Source organism: Podarcis filfolensis, assembly GCF_964270895.1.
Source record: "Podarcis filfolensis genome assembly, chromosome: 16".
Classification (NCBI taxonomy): domain Eukaryota; kingdom Metazoa; phylum Chordata; class Lepidosauria; order Squamata; family Lacertidae; genus Podarcis; species Podarcis filfolensis.
Window position 1 is genome coordinate 41,761,828 of NC_139620.1, and position 27,073 is coordinate 41,788,900.

The 27,073-nt window shown below is 42.9% G+C and overlaps 1 protein-coding gene and 1 long non-coding RNA gene across 3 annotated transcripts in view; one reads left to right on the plus strand and one right to left on the minus strand.

Annotated features, from left to right (window-relative positions):
• The window catches only part of TFIP11 (tuftelin interacting protein 11), a gene marked incomplete at its 5' end in the record, with an annotated part of 601,324 nt that extends 585,646 nt beyond the window's left edge, over positions 1–15,678 (plus strand). For both annotated transcript variants that reach the window (XR_014542379.1, XR_014542380.1), the window contains one exon: positions 15,163–15,678. The remainder of the gene's footprint in view (positions 1–15,162) is intronic.
• LOC310751436 lies at positions 1–26,996 on the minus strand. The gene is made up of 3 exons (XR_014542496.1): positions 26,757–26,996; positions 1,781–2,199; positions 1–831 (listed from the first exon to the last, which is right to left on the minus strand). It is a non-coding gene; the product is annotated as an uncharacterized lncRNA (long non-coding RNA).
• Positions 26,997–27,073: the final 77 nt, after the last annotated feature.

Here is a 27,073-nt window from a genome sequence, read left to right on the forward strand (position 1 = left end):
TGCAAATTTTGTGCAGACTGATAACCTTTAAAAAAATTCCTTTAGGGATGCATGGTGGGGTGCTTTTATTTTTGGAACAGGGCACTGAAGCAGAAGTCCCTCTCAGAACCTGGCCTAGGTCTCCAACATATATGTATGTATGAAATAATAGGCTATAAAGTCTCATTACATAATTACCATTTGTTTCACAGTTCATGCTCTAACCTGCATCCTGCCCTTCTGGAAGTCTGCTTAGGTTCTCCCCCCCCCTCCCAAATTGCACCAGGCAACTTCAAACCTGCTCAGGTTATCAAGTGGGGATTGCATCAGTCTGGTGAATCATGCACCTGTTGGTTAATGTGCTCAGGACGTCCAAGCTGTCTTGGAGTATAGGCTTTAGAGTAGGAAGTGTGGAACCTGGGGCCCAGAGGCCAAATCCAGCTCTCTTTATCCTGCTTTCAAGACTTTCCTCAGGCCAAGCACACACACACACACACCGCTTTAGCATGGCTCATCATTAATGCCTGTTTGTGCATGCTTTCTCCCTAATAGATGCACTTTTGCATAAGTTTACTGGCTGGAGTATTGCATTGCAAAATTTGGGGAAATATCCAAGGCCTGTCTCTTTTTAGAAATAAGCCACTCATCTTGAGACATACAGTACATGGCACAAGCAGGAAAAAAAGGGTCACTCACAATCACAGGAAATGTTGCATTTGTTCTGTGAGGGCCGCCTGTCATTAAAGCACCATTCCTGGCCGCTCAGATGGAATAGCCCGTAGTGTGGGACACCCTCTTCTGTCTCGTAGTATTCAGTGTTGTAATTAGCTGGGAATCCAGCCATACAGACATCTGGTAAGGAAGCAAAGTATAAAAACCAGGGACTCAGAGTGTCCTTTCTTTCCTAAAATCAGTTCCCAAACACAGAAACAGAAAAGCATTTTTAAAACTTCTCCAAAAATCCTGCTGTTTAAACACTTTCAAAACATTGACATACCCTTTCTTGGTTTTGACATTCTGAGTTTTGAAATGCTGTTGTTTCTATTTCAGTATTCTTAAAATAGCAATGTTTCTAACAGCTTTTAACATTTTCCTAAAACATTCTGAATTATCCAGTGCTACCTTTAATCTTGGGGACGTGGGTGGCGCTGTGGGTTAAACCACAGAGCCTACGACTTGCCGATCATAAGGTCGGTGGTTCAAATCCCCGAGACGGGGTGAGCTCCCGTTGCTCGGTCCCTGCTCCTGGCAACCTAGCAGTTCAAAAGCATGTCAAAGTGCAAGTAGATAAATAGGTACCGCTGTGGCGGGAAGGTAAAAGGTGTTTCTGTGCGCTGCTCTGGTTTGCCAGAAGCGGCTTAGTCATGCTGGCCACATGACCTGGAAGCTGTACGCCGGCTGCCTTGGCCAATAAAGCAAGATGAGCGCCGCAACCCCAGAGTCAGTCACGACTGGACCTAACGGTCAGGGGTCCCTTTACCTTTAGTCTTGCAACTGATGAAGTTCATGAAAATTTATTATATCATAAATGTGTCAGCCTTTAAGGTGCCACAAGACTCTTTATTTTCAATCTTGCCTGCTCTGTCAGTTCTCATTTTTCAGATATGCCACATTATTTTAAAATGGTCAAAGATAATAACAATAATACTGTAAACAAAAAACCCAAACAAATCCATATAAATTGCTACACATGTCATCTAGAAATGAGAAAGCAAAGGGAGGTTGGGATCCACAACAAATTGGGTGTACATTTATCCTAACAGAGCAGCTGGACATTGTACGTCCAACAAACAAGACTCACATTGTTTTACGTCAATACCGCGAAAGCCATCCAGTCCCAAGATCTCTCAGCTTGTAAAACAATTCACAATCCTCAAACTTCCTTGTCTCGTTTGCTACCATGAGCCGGCAGAATGACAGAAGGTGAAGTGTCTTCATTGCCGCACGTCTCTCAAGTCCAGAGCCTCAGCTTTTTATGGCCCCTGCCTTTGGACTGTAGGCTGCCCAATCCATGTTAAATTGCATCATGAGTTGGTTTCTGTTAGTCCTACTTCAAGTAGCTCTTCTGAAATCATTACTTTCAGTGGCCCCCTCACAGATGTTTGTGATTCTTTTCTTTTTTTCTTTTTAATATGAGCAAATTAAAAAAAATTCTCAAAGTATGTCCAAATGAGCCAACCCTTCTCAGGCATCTGATACCTTGTGGTCACATCCCTGGAACTAGAGGCAAAGCATGTTTCTCATTTACAGTCAAAATAAATTAAAACAATTCTTTAAAAAGATATTTAAAAAGACTCTTCTTAAAAACCTAAAAATTCCCTTAAAAGAATCAAGTCTTCAAAAAAGTTGTATGATCTAAGAAAGTTTAAAAGAATCCTTCCAAAAGAATTTAAAAATTATAATGTAGCACCTTAGAGACCAACTGAGTAGTTTTCGTGTGCATGCACACTTCTTCAGATACACTGAAACAGAAGTCACCAGACCCTTCTTCAGGTATACCCAGAACAAACTTAGTTGGTCTCTAAGGTGCTACTGGACATTTTTAAAATTTTTAAATTTATTTCTCTCAGTAGTTAGAGAAATAAAAGAAGCAAATCCTCTTTGCCAAAACAGCCCCTATTGGAATCAATGATTCATTCATTCACTTATTCAAGTTATATCCCACTTTGCCAACTCTATAGGGAGAGATTGACAATGTCATTAAGTTATTATTAATTGAGATTAGGAATACACTAGGGATTAGGGGAGAAATTCAGTTCAGTTCACATTTAAAGGCAAACCTACCAAATCTGCACTTGCTGAAACAATACAGAAACTGAAACATCCATCCTTCAAAATTCGTCCTTCTCAGAATACAGCTTTCCAGCCAAAGAATGGGCACCAAAATTCATATACCAAGGTAAGGTGTGTCTAGAAATGCATAAATTAGTTTTTTTTTAAAGCATCATGTTAGGGCCAGTGTGGTGTAGTGGTTAAGAGCGGTAGTCTCGTAATCTGGGGAACCAGGTTCGCGTCTCCGCTCCTCCACATGCAGATGCTGGGTGATCTTGGGCTAGTTACACTTCTCTGAAGTCTCTCAGCTCCACTCACCTCACAGAGTGTTTGTTGTGGGGGAGGAAGGGAAAGGAGAATGTTAGCCGCTTTGAGACTCCTTAAAGGGAGTGAAAGGCGGGATATCAAATCCAAACTCTTCTTCTTCTTCTCTACGGGAAATTGGTTTGCAAAAATGTGTATATTAACATGAGGGCTGTTTTTAATGGCAAACTAATATGGAAATGTGGAGAACTGAACCCAAGCTTGGAAAAATGACAAAAAGAGAGAAACCAAAACAGACAGTTCCACCCATCCTTAGAACACACACACACAGAGAGAGAGAGAGAGAGAGAGAGAGAGAGAGAGAGAGAGAGAGAGATCTCAAGAACAGGTAGTTTCCAGCAACCTTAGCAGCCTTTGAAATTATCAGGAGCAAAATTGGTTTTGTTTTGTTTTAAAAAGAAACAGCACATAGGTTAGGAGTCTATGGTAAGCTCTCAAGTTTTGTAATTTGGAAGACTGTAGTTTTTTGAGATGTTTCTTCAGTAGACTTTCCGAAGGGGTTTCGTCATTGTGCTATTTCAGGTAATAATTTTGGGCTCGCTCTCGCTCTCCCCACTCCATGTCGGCTGACTTCATCTATTTAAAAATAACAAGCTGGTGCTGTCATATTCTCTTATCAGCATACTTTCGCCATTTATCTGAGTATTCCGTGGGATGACCCACAGGTTGTTCTCATTAGAGGAGGCCTTTCATCTTTTTTCAGAATCTTCAAATCAAGATCAGTTAAGCTGAAGTATTTAATCTAGAGCCGTCTGCATTATTTGGGAGGAGATGCCACTTTATGTTCTGTCTGACTAGTGTTAAGAGCAGCATAATTTGTGCAGAGACTCAAAGAGATAGACAGGATGTGCTGGTAATCAGATGGAATACTGTTGTGGTTCCTGGGTTTGAAATGATCACTTAAAAGTCACATCGTGGACTTGCGGCATGACTGCTTCTCTACAGGAGCTTTGGCGAGAAAAACTCTAATGTTTAAAGTAAAAAAAAACCCAATTATGTTAATATGAACCACTATGACTGAGATATGTTAACGTTGAAAAATGGTCTACCAACTCAAGATAGTAAATTAGCTAATATACAGGATGTGATGGCTTGTGAATGCTCTTCGCAAGAAATGCTTCTGCTCACTCAGAGATACATATATACAGTCTTTATTTTACATATGTACAAGCAGCCCATTACAATCATGCATCCGAATCCTACGGCTCAGATTCTGGGAGTGGCTTATGCCAGCTCCTTCTCCAACAGAAAAGGCGGGAAAGTTTCACGTGACGCCTCTGCCCCCTCCTCTTTAACACTCTCCTTTCCTTGGCAGACGGAATAGGCATTGTTTCACTGTCTGTGCCAGAACTTCCTGTGGCTCTGGTTCAACATCTGTGAGCTGTCCCACCTCCTGGCTTTCCCCTCTTTCCTCAGTCGCCACTTCCTGCCCCCCTCCCTCTGCCTGTCTCTGCTCCTCCCCTGCATTCTCTGGCAATACCATGACACAGGATTATTATTGTATGCAAGTAACAGACCAGGCATATTATCTGCCTGTTATTTGCCTTATCCATGCTCCCTTCCCAGACCCAGTGGCATAGGAAGGTCAGGTGGTACCCGGTGCGGAAAATTTCTTGTCTCTCCCACCCCACCCCCATTGATTTTTTTAAAAAAAAACTTTTTGCCTGCAGAAATGGTTTGACTTTATTTCATATTTTTTTATAAAGGAATGTGGATTCTGGGCCTCTGATAACAAGTAGGTGACTGTGGACAGATACTTAAATCTACAGGATGGATTGTGTTTTGGCTTGTGTTATTTTATTTATATTTATTTAATAAAATTTATTTTTAAAAACCTGCAAATTGGTTTACCAAAACAAAAAACAAAAAACACCAAAGCAGTAAAATCAAGAAAAATTGACAATCCTACTGAAACACAAAACAAAACAAAAACAACGGAAAACATCCCAATGAAAAGGGAATGCAAGAAAGCAAAGTGACTGTCTAATGAGGCCTTACAAATAGTGGGAGAGAGAAGGCAAGCAAAATGCGAGGGAGATAGTGAAAGATACAGGAAATTGAATGCAGATTTCCAAAGAATAGCAAGGAGAGACAAGAGGGTTGTCTGAAACAAGCTATTCAAAGAAATGGAGGAAAACAATAGAATGGGGAAAACCAGAGATCTGTTCAAGAAAATTGGAGATGTGAAAGGAACTTTTCGTACAAAGATTTCCATAATAAAGGACAAAAGTGGTAAGGACCTAACAGAAACAGAAGACATCAAGAAGTGGAGGCAAGAATACACAGAGGAATTATACCAGAAAGATATAGATGTCTCGTACACCCCAGGTAGTGTGGTTGCTGACCTTGAGCCAGACATCCTGGAGAGTGAAGTCAAATGGGCCTTAGAAAGCACTGCAAATAACAAGGCCAGGGGAAGTGATGGTATTCCAGCTGAACAACAGTGGTACCTTGGGTTAAGTATTTATTTTGTTCTGGAGGTCCGTTCTTAACCTGAAACTGTTCTTAACCTGAAGCATCACTTTAGCAAATGGGGCCTCCCACTGCCGCCGTGCTGCCGGAGCACAATTTCTGTTCTCATCCTGAAGCAAAGTTATTAACCCGAGGTAATATTTCTGGGTTACCGGAGCCTGTAACCTGAAGCGTATGTAACCTGGGTTTCTCTAGATTTGTCTGGCAGGGCAAGAAACCTCGAATAAAATTTAAGTTATTAACCAACGCTAAGGAAAGAGGTGGATTTGCCCTGCCAGACTTAAAACTTTATTATGAATCAGCCACTTTTTGCTGGCTGAGAGAATGGATGCTTCTTGAGAACACTGATGTGTTGGATTTAGAAGGTTTTAACAACGTTTTTGGGTGGCATGCATATTTGTGGTATGATAAGGTCAAAGCACATAAAGCGTTTAAAAACCATATTGTCAGAAAAGCACTGTTTAATGTTTGGATAAGAAACAAGGATTTGCTTGAAAATAAAACCCCAAGGTGGCTGTCACCAATGGAAGCGAAGGCTCAGAAAAAGCTCAATATGGAGGCCAAATGGCCGAAATATTGGGAAATTTTGGAACAAGAGGGAGACAGATTAAAACTGCAGAGTTTTGAAAAATTAAAAAATAGAGTGCGAGATTGGCTTCACTATTATCAGATAATGGAGGCATATAATTTGGATAAAAAAATTGGCTTCCAGGTGGAAAAATCAAAATTGGAAACAGAACTGTTAGATCCCAAAACTAAGAATTTGTCAAGAATGTATAACTTGCTGTTGAAATGGAATACTCAGGATGAAACGGTGAAATCTGCTATGATTAAATGGGCACAAGATGTTGGACACAACATCATGATGGCTGACTGGGAACAGTTATGGACCACAGGTATGAAGTTCACGGCATGCAATGCCTTAAGAGAGAATATAATGAAAATGATATACAGGTGGTACATGACCCCAGTCAAGCTTGCGAAAATTTATCATTTGCCCGATAATAAATGTTGGAAATGTAAAGAGACTGAAGGTACATTCTTTCACCTCTGGTGGACATGCCCAAGGATTAAGGCTTTCTGGGAGATGATCTATAATGAAATGAAAAAGGTATTTAAATATACCTTTCTGAAGAAACCAGAGGCCTTTCTCCTGGGCATGGTCGGCCAATTGGTGCCAAAGAAGGATAGAACTTTCTTTATGTAAGCTACAACAGCAGCAAGAATACTTATTGCAAAGTATTGGAAGACACAAGATCTACCCACCCTGGAAGAATGGCAGATGAAGGTGATGGATTATATGGAACTGGCGGAAATGACTGGCAGAATCCGAGACCAGGAAGAAGAGTCGGTGGAAGAAGATTGGAAGAAATTTAAAGACTATTTACAGAAACACTGCAAAATTAATCAATGTTAGAATGATGTCGGAATGAATTTATGTGATTTTAGCAGAAATGTTATAAAGGTTTAGGAAAAAACAGACTGTTAATTGGTGAAAGGAGGGAAAGTAAAGTTATATTAATATCAAGATAAATTTACAGGACAAAAATTTGAAAGGAGGGAAAGGATTTGCTGAAATGGATAAGTGACCTAGAATACAAAAAAGGGAGGTGTGAGGAGGTCAAGGAAATAAGCTAATGAAAGAAAACAAATGGGAAGAGTTGCTGTATTTTTTTCTTGATTTTTCTTTTTGTTTAATGGATTTTAATTCTTTGTTTTTTTCTTTCTGATCTTTCTTTTTTCTTTTTTGTATTTCATCTTGTTTTGTTTAAAAGGATGTTTTTTTATGTTTCTTTTTGTACTTTTAAAAAAACTTTAATAAATATCTTATAAAAAAAAGAAGTGTATGTAACCTGAAGCGTATGTAACCTGAGGTACCACTGTATTTAATTTTTTTTTTAATAATAATTTTTATTAATTTTAACATATAAATTATAATACATACCACAAAACTTCACCACTTATACAATCTTTTTTGGACTTCCATCAGCACCTCTGATGATCCACCGTTTTAACCACTTCTTATGCATTTCTTCAATTCCTATTGCCTTTAATTATCTTAACTAACCATCCTCCCCTTTAACCATTTTTGCAATAGTTCCAATAATTCTCCTCACAAAACTTCTTGCAAACCTACAAACGTAGTCTGATCATCACAAATACTTTTCAAATAGTCTGTAAATTTACGCCAGTCTTCTGTGAATTTCTGGTCCCGCAGATTTCGAATCCTTCCTGTTAGTTTATCTAGCTCTGCATAGTCCATTAATTTCATCCTCCATTCTTCTTTCATCGGTAATTCTTCTTGCTTCCATTTTTGTGCCAATAATATTCTTGCTGCTGTTGTTGCATATAAAAACAACTTACATTCCTTTCTATTTATATCACTTCCTACAATGCCCAGTAAAAATGCTTCTGGTTTCTTTATAAATGTATATTTCAACAGTTTTTTCATCTCATTATATATCATCTCCCAGAAGTTTTTCACCTTTTTACATTCCCACCACATGTGATAAAATGTTCCTTCTTTTTCTTTACATTTCCAACATTTGTTGCTAACTTTATACATTTTGGCTAATTTAACGGGTGTAATATACCATCTATACATCATTTTCATCACATTTTCTTTTAAGGCATTGCATGGAGTAAATTTTAAACCTTCTTTCCATAATTTTACCCAATCACTCAGCTGTATATTATACCCAAAATCTTTAGCCCAATGAATCATAACCAACTTTACCTCCTCATCCTTCAAATGCCATTCAAGCAGCAATTTATACATTTTAGACAAAATTTTACAGTCGTTGCTTAATATCTCTAATTCAAACTTTGATCTATTTTCATCAAATCCCCTTGCCCGTGTGTGGTGCTGGGAGGAGCAGCACAGCACCGGCCTGGGCACTCGGCAGGTCGGCCTCCCCTTTGTCCCCAGCCTCCCTTGCATGAAGGTAGGATCCCCCTTCCTCCGCCATCTCCCTGCCAGTCTCTCTTGCATGGATAGGATCCCCCTCCCCCTGCTGTTGCAAACCTATAGGCTGAAGGAAAAACTCCACACAGCAATGGAAAAGGAAAGGTGTTTATTTTGTGCTAGCTAGCAGAATGTCTCAAAGGAATTATTTCCAAAGTCTGAGCCCAGAACACAGGGCTGAAATACCTTTTACAGTACATTATGTATCAATCAAATCACCCCATGCATTTCTAACAAATCACCACCTGCCCTGTAATACCTTAACTGTTGCTTTCTGAATAATATATCGCTTTTCCAAGTTTTTCTTTTTCTAAAAAAACATTTTTATTAGCAATTTCAACATATCAAAGTATCAGAACATATCCTGTTCATTTCCCCCCTTTCCCCCCTTTATTTCCCCCCCTTTCCTCCTACCTCTCCATCAAACCCCCCCAGAGACTTCCCTCAGCAACTCTCTCTGATTTCTCCACACATATTATTTTCAGCATATTGTAAAATTGTATAAATCTTTATATTATCTGTCTACTATGTTAACAATCAATAAATTTGTGTATGTTTATTCAAAACCTGCCAAGGAGTCCAGTTCTTTTTGTTGTCTTTTTAAGTAATTCATAAAAAGTTCCCATTCTTCTTTGAAATCGCAGTTGTCCTTCTCTTGCCATTTGTGTGTCAGTTTAGCCAGTTCCACATAGTTCATCAATTTCTCTTGCCACTGTTCTTTTGTCTGGGCTTCCTCATTCTTACATCCTTGTGCTATCAAGACTCTTGCTGCTGTTGTAGCATACATAAATTCCTTGTTTTCCTTGGCAGGTCTTGAGAGCCAGTGTGGTGTAGTGGTTAAGAGCGGTAGACGTGTAATCTGGGGATCCGCGTCTCCGTTCCTCCACATGCAGCTGCTGGCTGACCTTGGGCTAGTCAAACTTCTTTGAAGTCTCTCAGCCTCATTCACCTCACAGAGTCTTTGTTGTGGAAAGGAAAAGGAGAATGTTTGCTGCTTTGAGACTCTTGCGGGATATCAAATCCAAACTCCTCCTCCTCCTCTTCTTCTTCCTACAATCCCTAACAAAAATGCTTCTGGTTTTTTTTACAAATGTCATTTTAAACATTTTCTTCAATTCATTATATATCATTTCCCAATTTTTTTTAAACTTCTCTACATTCCCACGGCATATGATAAAAAGTCCCTTCTTTTTCTTTACATTTCCAACATGCATTTTGGTTTTATACATGTTTGCTATCTGTACTGGTGTTATGTACCATCTATACATCATTTTCATATAATTTTCTTTCAAAAGAGAACAGTCTGTAAATTTTAAATCTGTTTTCCACAATTTTTCCGAATCCTCAAATTGTATGTTATGTCCTATATCCTGTGCCTGTTTGATCATGACCGATTTTACCTCCTCATCTTTTGTTTCCCATTGTAGTAGAATACTATATGCACTCTTCAGCAGCTTCACATCTTCTTCTATGACCCTCTTTTGAAATCTAGAAGTGGTGTAGCTAAATCCTTTCTTATTGTCTTCTTTGTACATCTCGTGTAATTGCCTGTAGTGTAACCAACTGTGAAAATGGTCTTTTATTTCCTCATAGTCTTTTAGTTTCCATTTTCCTTCTTGATCCTTTAATAAATCTCAATATGTAAGCCACTTCCCTTTATTGCCAAGTGGCTTGAGCAACAAAGCTTCAATTGGTGACAGCCACCAAGGTGTCTTTTGTACTATTAAATCTTTATAATGATTTCCTAATTATATGATTATAAAATCCTTTATGTACTTTTCCTTTCCCATACTATAAGTATGCATACCATCCAAATCTGTTACAGTGGTACCTCGGGTTACATACGCTTCAGGTTACATACACTTCAGGTTACAGACTCCGCTAACCCTGAAATAGTGCTTCAGGTTAAGAACTTTGCTTCAGGATGAGAACAGAAATCGTGCTCCGGCAGCGCAACAACAACAGGAGGCCCCATTAGCTAAAGTGGTGCTTCAGGTTAAGAACAGTTTCAGGTTAAGAATGGACCTCCGGAACGAATTAAGTTACTTAACTTGAGGTACCACTGTATGCATGCCATCCAAATCTGTTATCAGATACCAAGTATGCATGCCATCCAAATCTGTTATCATGACCTTCTGAATCCAATGCTTCTTCCTTTTCCAGTTTTATCCAGTACCTAATCCATACCAAACATGCAGCCTCATAATGCAATTTAAGGTCTGGGAGGGCAAAACCGCCTCTTTCTTTTGTATCTGTAAGTATCTTATGTTTAATCCTTGGCCTCCCCCCCCCCCATAAACTTAGAAATTTCCTTCTACCATCTTCTGAGGCAATCGTCTTTCACCATTATTGGGACTGTCTGGAAGAGAAAGAGCATTTTTGGCAATACATTCATTTTTATCGCTGCTATTTTTCCTAATAGGGAAAGGTTCATTCCACTCCATATTTCTAAATTTATTTTTATCTCAAGCCACACTTTTTCATAATTATCTTTGTAGATATTTATATTTTCTGCTGTTAACCATATCCCTAAATATTTTACCTTTTTTCTCTTCTTCCTTCAAATTTTTGACTAATAACTTAGTTTTATTTCTGTTTAATTTAAATCCTGCCACTTCCCCAAATTTTTGAATCTTTTCTATAACTATAGGGAAATAATTTTTTGGCTCTTCCACTGTAATTACTAAATCATCAGCATATGCTTTCAATTTAAATTCACTTTTTCCAGTTTTTATCCCTGTGATCTCTTTATCTGCTCTTATATTTCTTGCAAGTACCTCCAGAACCAGAATGAACAATAACGGTGATAGTGGACATCCTTGTGTAGTTCCTTTTTGTATCTCACAATCCTCCATTATCACCTGATTTACAATCAATTTAGCTTTTTGTTCTAAATATATTGCTTGAATTCCTTTTAAAAATTTGAATCCACAATTAATTTCTTCCACTTTATTGCCTCTAACAATGTTAGAGTATTTGAGTATATTCCTCTATTTAAAAATTTTCCCCTTCCCTTTCTTATACAATTCTGAGAAATATTTTACAAATGCTGCTCTTATTTCCTTCATCTTGTCTGTGATCTTTCCATTTATATTTATTTTACTTATGGAATTCCTTTGTTCACTTTTCTTCAGCTGCCATGCTAGCAGTTTTCCTGATTTGTTGGCATGCTCAAAATATTTTTGTTTCATTCATTTTATTTTCCAACTAATTTCTTCATTAACTATCATAGAATATTGAGTTTGTAATATTCTAATCGCCTGTTTAACTGACCCTTTATTTGCTTTCTTTGATATTTTTTTCTCCTTTTCCACAATTTCATCTAGAATCTCTTTTTTCCTTTTTCCTTTCAATTTCTTTTTAAATGAGTTTTGTTGTATAAACAGTCCCTTCATTACCGCCTTACTTGCATCCCAGACCGTCTGCAATTTTGTCTGTCCTTGAATATTTATTTCAAAATAATCACTCAAGGCCTTTTTAACTTTTTCCATAAATTTTTGGTCATCTAATAAATCTTCATTCAATCTCCATCTAAATGAAAGGTGACTTTGGGGTATGCATTCCCCTGCATCCCCCCAGAAAAAAAGCACTGTATATGTTCTGCCAAGGGCAGGATTATTTCTGGATCTGGAGCCAATAAGCACACCAGTGGATGAAGAATAAGCAATGCTTTATTTGCATAAGGTTAACAGATAGCAGGCATACAAAACACAAATTATAGCATACCAGAGAGGAGTCACACACAATTTCCCCTTCAGCTGCCCGGAGCTCCAGGTAGAGCAGCAAGAGAGACCCCTGGCTGACAGTCTCACAGCATCTGGTACCTCCATTTGTGAAGAAGCTCACTGAGCCCCTTCAGCCTACAGCTTTTATAGACAACTTTGATTTGATTGATTGCACCTGGTTAGCAGGCATCACTCATGATCAGCCTGGGACACCAGGTGCAACTAATGCAGAGCAGCTGAGAGTCTCCAACCCAATTCACTGCAACTGGGTATCCTCCCGACTAGCCAATCAGCACTTAGAACACAGGGAACCCAGAAAACTCCTGATACAGGTGTGTGAAAAACAAATTATACTATCATGTTTTAGCAAACCTTAAACCATGGATGTAAAAGGGAAAGAGACATGTCATCTAACTCCTCGAATTTACAATGGTCTTCCGCATTTCCCCTACAGTATATGTGTGTGTGTGTATGCATGTGTGTGTGTATTATATATATATATATATATATATATATATATATATATATATATATATGATTGATATGTGTATGTGCACGCATATACAGTCAAACCTCAGTTCCCAAACAGCTCCGTTTTAGAATGTTTCAGCTCCCAAATGCTGAAAACCTGGAAGTAAATGCTCCAGTTTTTGGAAGTCAAACTTCCAACGCATATTCTGCTTGAGTGCAAGAAGCTCTTGCAGCCAATTGGAAGCCATGCTTTGGTTGTCTAATGTTTTGGAAGCCGAACAGGCTTCCGGAATGGATTATGTTCGACAACCAAGGTTTGACTGTGTGTATGTGTATACATAAAATGGATATGTGGATATAAGTATGTGTATGTATATCTATATATATCTATATATATATCTATATATCTATCTATATATCTATCTATATATATATATATATATATATATATGCATGGATATATGTATATAAATAAAATGGATTTATGGGTGGGTGGGTGTCCATAGATAGATAATTTATATAGATCAACCCTCTTGGAATGAAGGGCGCTCTATATACAATGTATAGAGTGGCATGACAGGCCGTTTGGAAAGCTCTGGTGTTAAAAAAAGATATATATAATATGATATACTGTATGTTCTTTTTTTATAGAATATTTATTGAAATTTTAAAAAAAGAAAAAGAAAAGAAAAGAAAAAAACAAAAAAACACACTGTCAGAGCTACCCTAGGTCCCAGCTCACAAAGGACCAACGCTGCTTCGTTGTTAAGTACAAAAGTCTTTATTGAAGTTCAGTTTCACTTCCAAAGCCGCAGCGCGCAGCTCTACGTCTCAACCGTTAGACCGCTGATGCTCCGTCTGAGTCTCCTCCCCCTTGACACCAATTTAAGATTCCAGCCTTGCTCCACCTTTTCCGCTGCTCTTTCCTCCTCTGGGTCCGCCTGCCCGCCGGGGTCTCGCCCTTTCTAGCCTCCTCTGACGCAGATTCCCCTGAGCCTTCTCCCTCCCTCCGGCGGGCTTTAGGAGCTGGTTCCCCATCCGGGTCTCCTGCTGTCCCGCGCGCCTGCACATTTGAACTTGGCGCGCGCGCCCAGCCAGCAGCTTTCCTCCTGACCGTTTCACTGCTGCTGTCACTGCTTCCCCCTTCGGGGGGGCTAGCTGTAACTGACCTCCCTTCCGTTCCTCCACTCTCCGATGGAGGCGTGGTCAGCCCTGACTCCCTCTCTGGAAGAGACGCTGGCCCTGACACATGTGACTCTTCCCCCCCACTACGCTCTGGTGGGGAAACTGGTCCCGATCCTGCACTGCTGTTTTGGGGTTCCCCTCTGGCTCCTTGTTTCTGGTGCGTCCCCCCTGGGACCCCCCTTGCCCTGACCATCGGCGCCCCCTTCTGGGAATCTTCTGATTCGCTGGAGAAGCTCATGGAATCTCTCGGGCCACTGTCATACTCCCCTACGCTGCCCTCGGATTCTTCCCCTTCGCTCTCCAATTCCTCTCTCCCCATTGCTCCTGCTCCTGATTCCCTGACACACACATATAATTACAGTCCTTTCTTTCAGTAACATATTCCCTGACTTCCCCACATCTCCCCTTCTTGTATTCCAATTCAATTTTTAATTCAGCAAGTTCCTATCCCCAAATTTTACCTTACTATATTTAAATCCTTTTGATTAACCAATTTTAACATAAACCTCAATCTTTATGCATCAATACTTATTCTTAATATCTTTTTCTAAGGTCGACCCCAATTCCCTTTCACGAGTTCCCCATTTTAATATAAGTAGCAAAACAAAATATATGGGGGAAAAACAAAGTATAATTGTACAGCCTTTGGATACCCAAAACCCCACTCCCTGCCTTTCCCAGTTTCAATCTCCAACAGATGTCCATCAGTCTATCTGGTGTCAGCCTGGTGACCTCACATCCGAGGCTCTTAAGTCTCTCTCATTTCCTCTCTGCCGGTTTTTTTGATAGTCCTTTAAAATAAACACCAAATCTCGGAGAAGCTCTGTCCCAATAAGGTCCATGTTTCTTCCAGCCAGACCTCCATGTTTAAAATTGTAGTCCAAACCTTGTTTCTTACTTCTTTTAAGTCCAAGTGTCACAGAGACTCCAGCTTCCACTTTAGTCAGGTTTGTAATCCATAAGTCTTCAGATCTCCACATGAGGAGATCTCTCCATTCCTCATTCTTCCATTCAAACCAGATTTTCATAATCTCATTCTTCTTTTCCTTTATATCCATCTTTGCAGGCCTCTGGCTCTCCTTAATCATCTGCGGCATTATAGCTCCTCCTTACTTTCCCTCTCAATTGTCATGTATCTCTTTTCCCACTTTCTCAAATTTCTCAAATTTCTTTTCTTGTTCAGCTGCAAGAGTTTTTAGCTCAGATACAAAGTCTTTTTGTTCTGGTACAAAGGCTTGAGTCATCATCATCATACCTTTATTGCATTAGCATACAGCCATAGCAGGATAAGACAAAAATGCTAGAGAGAAGCAACCTAACAAGATTCAAACAATATTACTGGCATTGTGACATTTAAATTACCCTAAAACAATAATGTAAAAATTTAGTTGCCAGCGCCGGGAATCTAAAATGCAGATGTATATAAAACATATAATGGCCCCAAAATAGGCTCGGCACATTAGGTTAAAAAGGTAATACAAAGAATTAAAACAGGTCCAGGTCTGGGACACACTACCCAGTCAGTGTAGCCCTGAGTTTCAAAGCCTGCACTATAAAGATTGCCACCCCACGTGAAATTTGGGGATTTGCATCCACAAGAAGCGATTTCAAACAGTCTTCCTTAGATGTGATGGTGGGCGGGATCAAGAGGAGGAGCTTAGTTCTTATTAGCTCATAAATAGGGCAGTAGAAAAAGAAATGTATGAAGTCCTCTACTTCATTCATTGTGCATGGACATAGATGCTGAGTAATGGGGGTCTTAAAGTAAATCCCCTGCAAGATGGCGTCGTCGTTAGTAGTAGCGTCGACTTGAGCTCTGCATCAGTTGATGCTGTTTTTATTATTTTTATCAGTTTTTATTAGCTTTTTATCAGTTTTATGAGCTTGGATTTTCTTCACTTTTGTTCTCCTTTCTGCTCCGGTGTCCTCTTGACTGAGAATTGTAAGTAAGCAACGAACTCTACCAATTTTTTTACTTACCACTCCCCTGCCTCCTACAACACTCTCTAAGGTGCATTAAGATATTTCCAATTACTGCGGATATTTCTCCTTATCTCCACTATGGGCCACGGCAAGCGGCCAAGGGACCTGGACGAGGCAATTCCTCCCCCGAGGCCCAAGCAGTCCAAGATTGATTCTTTCTTTTTTAACTGTAGCAGAAATAACGAGGAAGATAGCTACACGGTTGAAACTTACAATCGTTTTAATCCTTTAATTGACCTCGCAGCTGACATAGAAGTGGAGGGGGTGAACTTGAAGGCAACGAATAATGCTAAGGATAACGACAAAGAAGTGAGAGCCAACTCGAAGGGGGAGTCCGAGTCGGCCCTGGGCATGGGATTCGATCATTTCCAATTAATAACCAGGACCCTGCGCTGCATCTTTAAGAGCATAAATGGGATTTCCATGCAGGTGAATAACCTTCACCAAAAGCTTGAGGCCCATTTGTTGGAGTTGCAGCACAACCTCACTCTGCCTCCGAGGGATTTAAAGAGACAGAGGGGTACCTCCCCTGTTAGACATGAAAGTGGCTCTGGTAGTCACTTATTAAAAGCTCAATTGGACTCTCAATCTCTGATCCTACAAGCAAACAAAATATGCCTAACTATACACAGCAGTGACCCTAGGTCCCCAAGGTGGAATAACTCAAGAGATATCAAAGATCATCTAAGGCAACTCCTTCACATTTGGCCTCCGCTAATAGATCTTAGTTCAGTGAAACTTTTGAACTACTATCATCGGTTCCAAAAAGTACTGCTCTCCTTCCAGTCACCAAAAATTCCTTCCATACTGGTTAGGCGTAAAGCGTTTTTGGCTACCTGGGGCATCTTTCCAACGAGAGTCTTTCATGACACCAGGATTAAACCTCTTTTCCGTAACATCGTACAAAAAGGTATCCGCTCACCAGACTGGCGCGACATAGTCTTGAAACTCAAGCTGCCACCCCGGGAACCTCACCCTCCCTCTCAGCCCAAGCTACCTGGTTTATCTACTCCAGCAACAGAGAAGCATGACCAAAGCGGGCCCAGCCTTCTGGCTGCTTTAGAGGAGAGGGACCTTATCTCATCCTATGGTGAGTTGCCATTAGAAGAACAGCAGGAAGTTATAAATAGGCTTGATATACTCAAGCAGCAACTTACACATGTACTTCAAGAGAAAAAAATCTCAAAATCTGGTCATAGTAACCTACTAAATCAAAGGAACGCAGTCATGAAGGGGCTAACACCTCAGAAATCCCTGCCAAATACTGGGACTCCATTAACGGGTGATATGGCAGCCTGCCTGGCGGAAGCTCCTCATACTCCGTCGCAACGCAGTCTCCCTTCACCTCTACTAATAGATCTGCAATCAACTACTTCGCCCTTCGTCTTAAAGAGCAATGCGCCAAACACCCCTCATCTTGGAAATCTGTCAATGTCCTATTCTTCTATGCCTGACCTGGAGTCTTCAATCAGTGCGGCCCACTCAGATGACTGTACATCCTCATCCTTTGCCAGTCAACCTCTTTTGGCAGAATCTCATTTACCCACAACCTCTTCAAGCCAATACATAAACGTTAAGGAAGCCACGGTGCAAAGAGACAGCTCAGGTCTTATTGATGACCCTGTTGGACATATCAATCAAATTACCACCCCTTCGTTACCTTCGGTAACTTCACGCCTGGTGCTGTCTCAGACCCTTGGCAATGCCTCTCCCACCAGTAACCAGAGTAACTGACTAGCACATAGTCCCTCTCCAAACTGCTTTAATGTGCTATCCTGGAATGTGGCGGGATGGACGTCCAAACAGGATGGCGGGGATATGAAAGAGTTTTTAGCGAAATTCCAGATTATGGGTATACAAGAGAACTGGTGCCTAGAATCGTCTCCCCCCCCCCATCCCTACCGGGCTATGACGCTTATGTGATTCCTGCGACCAAAACACATTTGTATGGGCGCCCGAGTGGTGGCCTGGTAACATTTGTTTCGCAGGAGCTTCAACTTAATATCTCTCCTCTCTTTTGGTTAGAGAGTAATTCCATTCAAACTTTACATATCACTAACAGCTTGGTTGGGGACTTCATATGTGTAAACTTGTACAATCCATCTACCTCCTCCCCTTCTCATTCAAATCAGTTTTGGGAGGATTTAAGATTTATCCTCGATAAATCGGTGGCTGAATTTCCAAAGTCAGAGATCTTTATAATGGGGGACTTTAATGCCAGAATCGGAGCAGACATAAGCTCATTCACCCATAAGTCGCAATTATTCATAGAGGAGGAGTGGTTTCCTACGTGGAATTCACATGATAAGACCATCAATAGGGCTGGCATCATACTACTGGAGCTTTCCATAAACTGCGGGCTGCACAGCTTGCATGGCACTCCCAAAGACTGGTCCGGGGGATTCTATACTTTTCTAGGTTCGAGAGGGGCAAGCGTTATAGACTACATCTGGTCCTCTTCGGCATTTAATGATAAGGCATATTGTTTCAATGTGTTCAACAGAACCGAAAGTGACCACCTTCCAATCACCATCTCCTTCCCCCACACACAGCTGGGGCTTCCCAGCTCATTCCACCTCCAGGACCCACTGATCTTAGCCCCCGGACGTAAGAAGTGGGATATCTATCTGGAGCAAGACATAAAAGTCCTCCTAAATTCCCCTGAGATCCTAGCCTTGAAAGCTCAGCTGTTAACAATGAATGTGAATCATTTCTCAACTGTCCAGCAAATTCTAGCCTACTTGCTTCCTTCACTCACGAAATCTCCCCGTGCAATTCTAACCTGGAAGAATCAAACTTGGTTCGACCAAGAATGCAAACAGTGCAGAAGTTGGCTTAGATTTCTTCAGTCTGATATGAAATCAGACAGCTCTCAGAGCAAAATCAGGGAGTTAGCCCAATTCCGTTTATACTACAAGAAGTTGCTTCAACATAAGAAATTGCTCTTTGCGAAAGAACGCTGGACGGCCCTGTCAGTGGCCATTAAAACCCGTGACGACAAGAAATTCTGGAATTTAATTAATGCAGGTTTAAGACCCCACTCATTCATCGTTAATAATATCACAGCAGCCAGTTGGCACTCTCACTTTGCTCAGCTGTATTCCGCCCCAGATCCTGAAGTAAACGTAGTCTCTTCTCTTCTAGCATCTGCCTTGCCCACCTGGGAACCAGTTTCCCCAGTGAGATGTTTACAACTAATTAGCATGCTATCAGGGGATAAATCCCCGGGGGAGGATATGATACCACCTGAGGTATTTATATCGAACCAGACGTGGTGGGCCCCTATTTTAGCATCTCTCTTTACGACTATTAATGCTACTCTTAAGATTCCACCTAACTGGAAACAGAGCATAGTCATCCCAATACATAAAAAGGGGGACCCACAAGATCCGCGTAACTATCGACCTATTAGCCTGCTGGACATATCATACAAGGTTTACTCTAGATTCTTGTTAGAGAAATTAATCGAGTGGGCAGAAGAAACAAAGTTATTCCATCCGGAACAGGCTGGCTTCCGTAAAGGTCATAGTACATCTGGCCAATGTCTTGTTCTATTTACACTGATTGATAAATACCTAAACAGGTTCAACTGCAAACTACACGCGGCTTTTGTGGACTTGACCTCCGCTTTTGACTCCATCCCTAGAGATAGGCTATGGCAGAAGCTTAGTTACACCAACATAGATAAGAGACTCCTCCACCTTCTTATGGAAATTCATAATGACATATCGGCCAGAGTAAAATTTGGCCCTCTGGGAGCTCTTTCTGATTCTTTCCCTCTGAATAAAGGGGTCAAACAGGGGTGCCTCTTGGCCCCTTTTCTATTTAATTTCTACATTAATGACATTGTTACAACCATGATGGCCCTAAACCAATCTGCCCCCTCTTTACAACAGCGCAAGATCCCCATATTACTCTATGCGGACGATATGGTGATACTGTCTTTAACCAAGCAGGGCTTAAACAACATGCTCAGAGGGCTCATGACATATTGTGATACCAACTCCCTCAAAATCAATTTCGCCAAAACCAAAATTCTTACTTTTGGCACGAAAACTCGGAAGCCATTCTGGAAATTTGAGGGCCACTCTATTGAATATTGTTCAGCATTCAAGTATTTGGGCATCACTTTTCAGCATGGGCTTAGTTGGTCAGCTCACCTAAATATGACCATCCTGGCTGCCCGTAGAACCATCAAAGCCTTGGAGAAATTCTTCTATGCAAAAGGCGGCCAGTTGGTTCCTCCAATCAGAAAAGCATTTATCAGCAAAGTCCTCCCGATGTTACTGTAGGGGGTTGAAATCTGGGGGTGGAATTTAAAAACACTACAACGGCTCAAGATTCTACAAAACTCTTTTGCACGAAAGTTACTGGGCCTCCCCAAGGGCTCGGTTGCTGCACAGTTAAGAACAGAACTGGGCCTCCCCTCTATTGTTGCGAGAGCCCACATTAGAATAATTAGTTTTTATTGTAAATTAATCAATGCCCCAGGCTCCCTACTAGCCAGGCAAGCCTTTTTAACTTGTGCTCATAACAACAAATGGTCCAAGGCCATGGAGATTATCACGGCACGCTACTCCCTCCCAGATCTTGACACGCTGTCATCTTGGGACCATCATAATATCCGGGCCTGGATTCTTACAAGAGACGAGGCCATGGACCGGGCACAGTCCACCACAGCTCACCTCTCCAAGTGGTTCCCTAAAGTGAAAGTGGTAAGATCACTGGCCAACTACTTGATAGACTTGACGGAGCCCAATTTGAGAAGAGCGTTTACCATGGCCCGTTTCCATTCTATACCCACGGCTTGAGTCAAGTCCCTTCCAGTTTCAGCAAATTTATTTACTTTTTCATTCAATGTTGTAACATTTCTAGCCAAAACATTGCTTTGTTCTTGAAATTTTCCCAGACGAAGAAAAATCTTTTCCAGTTCAATCTGTATTTTTCCACTTACAGCCATTCTTGTAATGTCCCAGAGCCCCCTCTAGGGGAGTTCTGGTTACTTAGTATTCCTTCCAGTTCCAATCCAAAGGTCAAAATAACTTTTTCTCTTTATTTTCAACAATTTGTTACCTGAATGTAACAGATATAACCAGCCGAGGCAATACAAACAAAGTTCTCTTTTTCCCCCAGCTTTGACAGCTAGTTTGACAGCTGTCAAAATCTTCTATGTCTCCTCAACAGGCTCTCTCACGGATCACTCCCGGGTCCTGGGGGGGGGTAGCAATTCCACTCTCAAAATTAGCTCTTATCCTCCAGCAAAGTCACTTATACTGCCAAAACGTGAACATCTAGTCCCAGATGGAGAAGAAGAGGGAGCTTATCCGCAGCCGTGCCAGCAACTTCTTGTTCCCCGAGGAGGCCACTTTCAACAGGACCAAGGACTTCCAGGTGCCTTTATGTTCCTGTCCCAATCCATATAAAGGCAGAGGAGTGCTGCTGCTGCCAGGAATTTGACAACCATAGTGGTGGGTTTTGCCCCGCCCTAACATCAGGGTTTGACATTCGCCAGGTGCATTTTGCCACAGGTGTGGGGCCAACTGCAACTGCATGGAGATCTCTGGGTGCCAGGTTGGCAATGGACATGTCCGTCTGGCTGGGCCCTCCAACTTCATTAAGCAGAAGGGCTTATTTCAAAAAATGTAGAATGATAGAGTTGGACGGGAGCGTGGCGGTCATTAGTCCAACCCCCTACAAGGCATGAATCTCAATTCAAACATCCAGGACAGACAGCCATCAAAGCCCGGCTTCAAAACCTTCAAGGAAGGAGAAGCTTCCTATTGCCTTGGTCTCTCCCCCCACCCATTTTCTCCAAGGAGTCCATGGTTTGCCCCGCCTATTATTCCCTGCAACAACCCTGTGAGGTAGGCTCAGAGGATAACGCAGGTTGAAGGGATCCTATCTGCCTTGCTCCCTCCTTCCAGATTGTCCTTGGGGCAGCTTCAGGAAGGATCCCCAAAGCAGCATAGCTCTGGATGACCTGCTCTTGTCTCCTGGTTGCATCCAACAAAGCGGTGAGGGTAAAAGGAGTAGAAATAAGGCTCTAGTTCTCTTTATAGCAGTTCTTTCTTCAATAATATTTTACATGTGTGTATCTTGTGAACCGCCCTATGGGAATGGGAGAATGGGAAGGCACACTGAGGGTCATCCAACCCAATCTTTTTGGCTGGAACCCAAAACCCACAGATGAGGAGTCTCATGGGATAGAGCCATTCTCCCATATGTATTCCTTCCACCAGTCCCGGACATTGACACCTCCTTCCCTCTCCATCCAGGCCTGTTCTCTGCTCCCCCCCCCCCCAGCAAGCCACATACACCCCGGCACCTGCAAGGATGGCCAGCTTGCCTGCGCTGCATCAGCAGAGAGCAAATGTGCGACTTCGAGCCTGACTGCCATGACGGCACAGAGGAGAGCCAGTGTGGTGAGCATCTGCAGGGAATTTGAGCCTTCCACATGCCTTTGTTAACTTGTGGAACTGGCTGCCACAGGAGGCAGGAAAGTGTTTTCTCCTCGCATATCTTGTCATGCCAGAAATGGGGTGGCCACGTTACACGGAAACCAAATTCCCTGCTGGGTCTGAGCCCACCCAGGGGCAGCAGCCTGTGCAGCACTAAAATCCAGCACCCTCTGCTTTGAGCATGTCCTGCTTTAGAACGTCACAGAATGATAGCATTGTAGAGCTGGAGGGCACACCCTGGGTCATCCACCCTGCAGATGGGTGCTGGGAGTCAAGGAACGGCTCCAGATCCCATCAGCCCTTGTCCTTTCCTAGGAGCCGGCCCCACCAGGTGGGCGTGGCGGGGTGGCACCTTGGAACAAGGTCTGCTTGATGACCACACTCTGGGCACACCGGAGGGTGAGTGGCGCCTTGCGGCAGGTTGGACTGGATGACCCCCGGGGTTTCCAATCCAGAAGAAGATCCAACTGAAACACATCTTTTCGCTTCCCCATGGCACTACATGGTTGCCGACACCAGCACTGGCTCTCTGGTGGCAGGTGAAGCAGCGGCACTGCGGATGGGGATATACTCGCTGCTTGGGGGCACCCACTGCATTGGCTTCTGAGCTCAGGGTGGGCTGGATGGCCCACAGAGTTCCCTCTTGCCTCCAAGCTAGAGGACCCCAGTGAAACGATGCCCTGCTTTCCCTCACCAGGCTCTCTGCATGTTTGCGTGGAGAAAGAGGGTGAGCGGCAGGCTGAGATGCCGGCGGCAGGTTCGAGGGAGGGCGGGAGCTGGCACTACAGGAATTTCACTGCGGAGGTCAGTGGCGAGTGTTGGGTGAGCATCAGGGTTCAGGCAACAGTACCGGGTTCGAGTTTGCAGCATGCCAACACACATAGCTTCCCACATCGGAAAGATGTACGCCATCCTCTTGGTAGAGGGCTACTTAGCTGAACTGGATGTTGGGGTGGTCAATGACCCAACCTGCCAGAGCTGCCACTCTACACTCCACCAAATGTACCAAAAGCTTCCTGGGCTTTGTTTATTGCAAGAGGGCACTGACAGTCCCTCCATACATGCCTCGCCAGCAGTGGTGACCAAATTAGGGTTGAATCTGGCAATGAGGCAATCAGTTCATTGAAATCATTGTAAATGTCCCACATCAAGTCCACGCCTTTCCGATAGGCCAAGTCATTTTCCCCCAGCTGAATAACCAGAGCATGAGGGGACCTTCCAAAGTGGCTGTGGCTTTCACTGCAGGCATAAATTCTGCCCAGGGCACCCCCTTCTGTGCGATTCAGGAAACTTTATTTTTTAGTAGAAGATCCAGCCTGCACCCCAGGCCACAGATGATGGCATGGTTACTAGCCCAGTGGACAATGCTGTGGCCTGTAATCTAAATGTGCACCATAACGTCTCCTGAAAGCAAAAGAAGGTAACAAAGCCAGGTCAGATATACCATGAACAATCACGAGGTCTTACGAATATATCCCTTAAAAGTATCAGACTTCCACCGCCCCAAGTCCTTCATCCATTCAGCTGAGAGTCCCAAATGCATTGCTGTGCTGGCGGCCCCAATCCGAAAGGAGTTGGCCGTGAATTCAGCTGGGGGTAAACCACAGGCAGCAATCGCCCTTCGCATAGCGCACATGAACTGATGCCGTGCAAGGCGGGAGCCATCCAAATGTATGAGGAATGGGCCTGAGACGGTTGGTCTCACGTACATGAAATGTCTAGTACTCTTTACTGGGCATGGCCCATTGTGACTAGTTGCTTGGAGCCGAATAAGGGCCCCCTTTCCCTGCTGATCAGTTTTGGAACATCAGACATGCAGGACTAAATTGGATCTGGACAAGGTCAGGTCTCTCAAACTTCCCCGAGCAGCGGAATCTTGTTGGCCCTCACAAACCACTTCGCCAATGCGCAGAGCGCCAAAGGAGGCGATGGTGTAGCCATATTAGACTTTACTGGTTGGTGGGCTCTGCGTTGCTCCCGGATGGGAGGAAGGAAGTCAAATGACACCGAGGGTTGGTTCAGTGAAAGAGTTATTTTATTCTCTCCAGATAGCAGAAAGCACTTGTGTGGTCAGTCCACAGCAAGTCCAAAGAAATAATAAATTTCATGCAGTATATATATCCTCCAGGCACCCTCTCCCTCCTTCCCCAGGAATCCAACCACATCAGCCTATACACGCAGGTTGACATCACATATGTTCCTGCTCCGGTATTCTTAACCATAAAAGGATATTCCTTCCTGTACTTCTGACCATAAAAGGGTATTCCTATTCCTACTCTTATCTTGGAGCAAGAGGTCACCAACTCCAAGAACACACTCTGGCGCTGTTCCCGGACTAGGTCTGTGCGTCAGGACGTAAGATAAGACCTAGACATGTCATCCCTACTCCACTAGAACAGCCAAGGTCATCCTTGCCATCACAAACTGATAAAGGAGAGGGCTCTGAGCACTTGTTTATGCAGCTGGGTTTTCGCTCAAGAGCTCAAGTTAAAGCATTCTAGAAATGCTCCCTTGGAAAAGGAAAAAAGTGGATTTTGGGTCCCTGCACAGAAACCCATTCCTTATTTTTTTAAAAAATTTTATTTATAAAATTTTTCAAATATAACAATAAAGGAAAAAAATTCCATCCAAAATTTACATCCAATTCTAATCTTTCTACTTTCAGACTTCCCTCAGTCTATCTGGAAATTTTCCATATTATCACAATTATTCACATTTCTTTCATCTATATTGGGTTTTTTTTTACCATATTAATCTTAACAATTATTATAAAACAATATTTCTTTCCATTATTATCACAGAGCTTCTTGAAAACCTACTGTCAGAGCTACCCTAGGTCCCAGCTCACAAAGGACCAATGCTGCTTCGTTGTTAAGTATAAAAGTCTTTATTGAAGTTCAGTTTCACTTCCAGAGCCGCAGCGCGCAGCTCCACGTCTCAAGAGTCAGACCGCTGATGCTCTGTCTGAGTCTCCTCCCCCTTGACACCAATTTAAGATTCTAGCCTTGCTCCACCTTCTCCGCTGCTCCTTCCTCCTCTGGGTCCGCCTGCCCGCCGGGGTTCCGCCCTTTCTAGCCTCTTCTCCCGCTGATTCCCCTGAGCCTTCTCCCTCCCTCCGGCGGGCTTTAGGAGCTGGTTCCCCATCCGGGTCTCCTGCTGTTCCGCGCGCCTGCACATTTGAACTTGGCGCGCGCGCCCAGCCAACAGCTTTCCTCCTGACCGTTCCACTGCTGCTGTCACTGCTTCCCCCTTCGGGGGGGCTAGCTGCAACTGACCTCCCCTCCGTTGGAGGCGTGGTCAGCCCTGACTCCCTCTCTGGAGGAGACACTGCCCCTGACACATGTGACTCTTCCCCCCCACTACGCTCTGGTGGGGAAACTGGTCCCGATCCTCCACTGCTGCTTTGGGGTTCCCCTCTGGCTCCTTGTTTCTGGTGCGTCCCCCCTGGGACCCCCCTTGCCCTGACCATCGGCGCCCCCTTCTGGGAATCTTCTGATTCGCTGGAGAAGCTCATGGAATCTCTCGGGCCACTGTCATACTCCCCTACGCTGCCCTCGGATTCTTCCCCTTCGCTCTCCCAATCCTCTCTCCCCAGTGCTCCTGATTCCCTGACACCTACTAATGTTAATTGTTCTTCACATATATTTTTAATATACTCTGTAAATTTATTCCAGTCCGGTTCCGAATTCTCCCCGTTAGTTTATCTAATTCTGCGTACGCAGAAACCCATTCCTTCAATGGAGTATGCAGCCGAAAAATAACCGGGCCTTGTACTTGGACCAACAGATACTTCTCAACTTTTATTTTTGTTGTTGTTGTTGTTGTTATTTGGATTTTGCATAGAATGTCATAAGTTATGGGCCTTCTACCATCACTGCTGGGAGGCTGCAGCCTGCGCCAGCCCCCCAGTGCCCTTCACACTAAGAAATCCACACAAGGGTCTATGGAGTAAATAGCCTTACAGAAGGAGATTGCAGCTGACTGGATGTTTAAGAGTCTTTGCTGCGTGACCCAGCTCCCTCAAATGTACCAAGTATTGCAGAACTTCAGCCTTGGTAGGGGGCGGTGACAAGCCTAGCATTTTTTAATTTGCCAACCAAGCCTTTTTATAATGTCTAAGCATGGATGGGACTACTGAAGCCAATACTCCCTTCAGGACATCATGTTCCAAAGGTGCTCCAGGAATGGCTGTGGCAATTGCTGCGCCTCTGGTGCTAATGAGCGGAAACAGTCCATCTGAAAACGAGACAGAGCATGCGTGATGTCATTGTTAACCCTAGGTATAAATTTGGCAGAGAAATAGGTGATTAATTCTAAGCACAAAAGGACAAAGCACCGGAGCACGTTTGCCACCCTAGGAGAGTGTGATGATTGCTTAGACAGGACACTGACAACAGCTTGATTGTCAGTCCAGAAGCATACCTGGTGATTCCCGAACTCATCAGCCCACAAGTGCACCGGAACTACGATAGAAAAATTCTAAGAAGGTGAGGTCACGCATGATAGGTTTTCCTTGCCAGCTGGTAGGCCAACGCTGAGCACACCAGCATCCCCTAAAGTAGACACCAAACCCCAGGGAACCAAATGCATCAGACTGTACCTGAAAGTCTGAACGCAGCATCAAATTGTCCTGCCACAAAGAATTCCCCTGTACTTATCCAGGAACTTGAGAGGCGCACTCTGTGTTGAGGAGCATGCAGTCCCACTGACAGCTTAGCCAATCGCCCACAAAAGGGACA